We start from the raw sequence: 5,081 nt of genomic DNA on the forward strand, positions 1-5,081 counted from the left end.
AAGTGACGTCAAATGAAACTATGGACATTAACATTTTAACTAAGAAAGGAACTCAGACTAGATTTAAAGTTCTAATATCCACTAAGTTTAGCACTTTTTCCTTTTTACCACAAAGAACCTTCTTTTATATAAATATAAATTTTACCTAGGAATATCTCATTTTCTGATAATGTGCCATTACTGTATTTATATTAAAAATCCCATATCTCATCAGAGCTTTATTTCTCTTCTGCTGTCTCGGTCTCTGAGTACCTCCGGCAGAGCGCTGCATAGAACAGCAGACAAGGGCATCTGTTTCACTTTCCAATTCTGTTAACTGTTCCAATGAAGACACACAAGGATAATGGTCTTTTAGCGTATCTTGCAATTTGGAATTATTCTTTTGAAGATGTTGAGTATACCTCACTGGTGTTAAAAACTTCAGCTCTTTAAATGTAGAACACACTTCAACAAACTGCATCTTTTTTACACTTCGCAAGTATGTTGTAGTAGAAACATTATATTTAATTAAGCAACTCATTCTAGTTTCTTTATTGGAGGTTTTAGCATCACTGATGGGCTCTTTTGTTTTGTCCTCTGTTCTTTTTCACAGTCTTGAAATATCACATTTCTATGTTGTTTATTTTCCATTTCCAGTTTTCCTGGCTCTAGGTTAACACCTGTATTTTTAGTGTTGACTTCTTGGATTTGTTCCATGGCTGTACACTCCTCAGTATTTTCTCCAAAATTAACTTTTTCTTGGCTCCTTAGTGTTAGAATATCTACAATTGCATGTTGCATCTCTTAGATAGGCTGAGCCCCTGCCAGGATGGCTTGCTCAGAGATGGTGATCATATTTTCAACAGGGCTTATGATTGGTTAAGATGTCCAAGGCATATCCAATATTTAACAAGTTTTTTGGCATCTGGAATATTTTTAACCAGATCACTCAGTGTGTCCAATATTTCTTCTTTTGGGCAGCCGTCATTAATCAGGTTCAGGCATTCAAAAAATGTCTTGTTTACTTTTCCAGTAAATAGTCATGCTTGTCTTCTTCTGCCATAGCAGTCCAGAAAGACCCAACTGTTTTTTCATTTTGTCCTTCGGGTTCTAGCTGGGTAAGTATGAAGCTAGGAGGCCTTTTCAGCGCTCTTCCTTTGCCAGCTTTCCACTCAGTCAGATGGATTTTTTTCTCTTCTGCAATTTCTTTGGGCTGAGCCAATCTATCAAAGGTTGCTTTGGCTGCAGTATGTCTTGGATGGTCAATGGTTTTGGACTTTTCTACCAGTTTGGTATTAGAAGAGGAAGCTGGCCTGGTTATGATTTCAGAAGGCAGGTTTCCTGATGATGTCTCATTTCTCTTTGTGTCTTGAGAAGAATTGATTTTGACCCTAGAGAAATCTGTTTTTAACTGTAGTAATCCTTTTGTAGTAGGCCCTTTCTGGATCGTAACATTGACAGAAGTTCTGTTCGTGCCCTGTTTTACCTTGTCCTGGCTATTTTTGTGGTGACTTCTAAAATAGGAGGTTGCACAAGTTGTCTATCCTGACATGTAGTGTTCACAAATTTTGTGGTATTTATGTTTGAGGCAGTATTCCTTTTCACTGTTACACTGCTTGTGTTTAAGGCTGAGGTGCTGTGCTTCAGAAGTAAGAGCTGAAAGTTCCTTGATTGCAGCAGAACTCACATCTTTGACTCGAAGAGTTTTTCTAAATGAATTAACCTTAGACTGAACAATTTGGCCACAGTAAGATCCAAGCACAGGCTTCTTGGGAATGTTATCATCTTGCTTCATTTTTTCTGTAGTCATTTTTTTTACTGTTTTTTTTTTTTTTTTTTTTTTTTGTTAAGTGAAATGCCTGGCTAAATGTCATACATTGATTTGGGGGATCATCTTTAATTGGTAACAACTGAAGAGTTTGATTATTATCTTCAAGATTATGTGTATCGACTGCTATAGTTGAATTGGTTAATTCATTAGAAGTTTTTGAAGGAATACAATTTTTTTCCATCCTTATATCATTTTTGCTCTCTGTAGGTCTATTGGCATTTTCTTTACCAGCCAGTTTTGTTTTAAGTTTCAGAACTTTTGTCCCTTCTTGGACCTGGTGTTAGATGGCATCATTCTCCAGTCTCTACTGGACAATAGGCAACCTTTCTTTTTGTATACAAACATGTTTCTCTTTCTAATAGATGTTCCTTGAGTTTTTGTCTTCTTTCCTCTCAGAATGTGGGGCTGGGCAGTCTGACTGGGTGGCAGCTACAAGTCGTGGGTCACGGCTGGGACACTCAGAGCAGCCAGGAAGTCAAGCTTGGCTGTCACCTGCGCAGCCCGCCGCCACCTGCTATGGCCATAAGACCGCAAGGGCTGCCGCCATCCATTCCATGAAACCAAGTTTTAACATAAGGAAGTGAAGTCACAATGTTATCTGACTTAGATACGAGTGTAAACCTCCTGATAACACTTTCATGATGATTTCTGAACATCTCTCTAAATGACAAGAAATATCCTCCTCTGGCATTTGAAGAATATAGGCTGTTGAAAATTCAGGATTTTACTTTCACAATTTTTCACAATTATATTTTGTATTTCCAGAGAAGTGATTTCAGTGAAGAACAAGTGGGAACAACAGTCACAAGTGAGAAGAGCAATGGGACAAGGGGGAGAAGGGAGGAAGCAGTCCTATAATTTTAGAAAGATTGTGAAAAAAAGAAGTTATACTTCTTGGTTCTATTTCTAGCTCTGCTTCTGTTTTCTAGCCAACCAGCTTGTCTTTCCTCTTTCCCTCCATTCATTGCAAAAGGGGGAGAAGACTATAGACTGTGTATAAAGCACCTTGTCAAGCTTGAATGAAAGATACTCTATCATGGCCAGCACAAACCCAGAATTGATCAGGTTATGAAATCCACATTGTGATGCAATATATTGGGTTAACATTTTGTAGGAATACTTTTACTTTGAATTCATAAGGTTGGAGAAGATAAAATTGCATTTTTAGGGGGGAACACCAAAGATGGATATAGCACATGGCAAACAGAGGACAGTTTTGAGCAAAGCTACACCAACTTATACTGAAAGTGAAATGTGTGATCCATATTATCCCCTTTCTGCACTCTTTCTTGCTCATTAAGTGCCCCATTCCCCTAAATACCAGTTTTCTGAGATCGTCCTATGTCCCCAGTATTAGCCACTTAATATGTTACCTCTCTTAGCAGTACTACATTGTAGAGAAGGAATCCCAAGGAAGAAAGAGACTGTGTCTAGCACTGTGGAACCATATTTATCCCTCCACTTTGACATTTGCATCAACATCCTTCTGTTTGGGGAAGATGGAGAGGGAGGAACAGGGCTGAAGAATGCCAAAGTCTTTCTCAATATTGATAAATAGCCTTAACTGGTGTAAAACAGTTGTTGAACTTAGATGATTAGTTTTTCCCTCCAATATCATCAGCAGTGGCCATCCTAGATTGCACTAATTGTGGTGGTTTTCAGACTGAGCCCTGGAGTTCCATAGGACACATGAGAGTTTCCATGGAAGAAAGTATGGTTATGGGGAACTAGCTTACTGTGGGCTTGGTCCACACATTCTTAGTCCAGGGATGGAGTTTTGACTACAGGACATTTGTCATAGAGCTCCAAGGTCTCTACAAGTTCCTCCTTTCTCCAACTTTGTCAAGTAGTCCAGAGTCATGACACCACTAATGTCGGTCAAGCATTAATTACTTTTGATCTATAAATAAATCTTGATGATAACAGAGCAATGTCCTTCAGAAGTAAGGAGAATCTCTTTTTCATAATCTCCATCATACCTTGTCCCACATTTCCCCAATCAGGACTACATTCACCTCCAGTCTCATTGGTGGAAAAGGTCCTCCAACTTCTACCTGCAGCCCCTCTCTCTCCCCACAGGGCACCAGTATGAACACATGGGTTTGGGTTTAGACAACTGATGTCCCCTTCATGTCCCCCAACCCTTCTCCCTTTCATGGGCCAAGGCATAAATCTCTTTCTAAACAAGCCCTCTTAAGTTCATGTATATCACCTCAGATAGATAGATAACTGAAGGCTATGGTCTCCATCACTTCAAAGATGGAGCCAGACATCCTGAATTTAACTTAGGCTTGTCTGGGACCTCTCTCCCTCATCTTTCAATTCATCAACATGCACAAAAGTACAACTCCAGACTCGAAGTTAACCATCACAGTGTCTTCCCCAATCCTATTCCATCTAATTTCTAAATTGTTTTTTTTTTACAAAAACAGCCTTCAAAAAGTACCTAAGTGTAGAAGCCAGAATCAGTGTAAATAATAGGAGCTGACATGAAGGTGAGAGAGAGCGCCACGTGATGAAGGATTGCCAGAGTGGAATGCTACAGATTCCAGAAAAAAGCAGGCCCTGTCAGTACCTTGATTTTGAACTGCTAGCCTCCAAAACCATGAGACAATACATTCCTGTTGTTTACGCCCCATTTCCAAAACTAGTGCCTAAGGCTGAGAATCCCTTTTAAAAGGATTCTTTCTTTCTCTCTTTCCTCTATATGCAACAATTCTCTACTTTTCAAACATGTTTATTGACTCTGGTAACAACTAAGCATCCCCTTATTAGGAATTGTACTACTTAGTCATAGGTCTCGAATGCCTTAATAGTCTCCCAGTGACTTTTAAGAATGATTATATGGAAAACATCAACATTTTTACTCCTGCTTTGATATTGTTTGGTCATCTCTCATGGACTGGTTCATTCCACTGATTATACAGCAAAGAGACATAGTTCTTAGTTTAAAACATGAGGTGTTTTGTCACACATCCTTGTGTTTCAGTAAATCCATCATTACAGAGAAAGAGAGACCTCAGTGGAGCTTAAGCTCTTTGGCTTATTAAATAGTATAGAAATTCTTGGACTAAATTAGCTGCATAGCATCAAGTTCACACTGGTTCTATGATCTCATTATTTTTGGATCCTCATTAAAATCAGGGTATTAGAAATTCTAATTTCAAACTGTCTCCCCACTCTCACAGACACATAACCTTGATTAAAAAATAAAAAAGTATACTCTCATTTAGATGCACATGAAGAGGTTGTTCACTTTGGTTCATTATTT

At 38.7% G+C, this 5,081-nt stretch overlaps 1 pseudogene; it reads right to left on the reverse strand.

Annotated features, from left to right (window-relative positions):
- Positions 1-218: 218 nt before the first annotated feature.
- Positions 219-2,361, reverse strand: LOC119508879 (annotated as a pseudogene).
- Positions 2,362-5,081: the final 2,720 nt, after the last annotated feature.

Source organism: Choloepus didactylus, chromosome 14 (genome assembly GCF_015220235.1).
Source record: "Choloepus didactylus isolate mChoDid1 chromosome 14, mChoDid1.pri, whole genome shotgun sequence".
Taxonomy (NCBI): domain Eukaryota; kingdom Metazoa; phylum Chordata; class Mammalia; order Pilosa; family Megalonychidae; genus Choloepus; species Choloepus didactylus.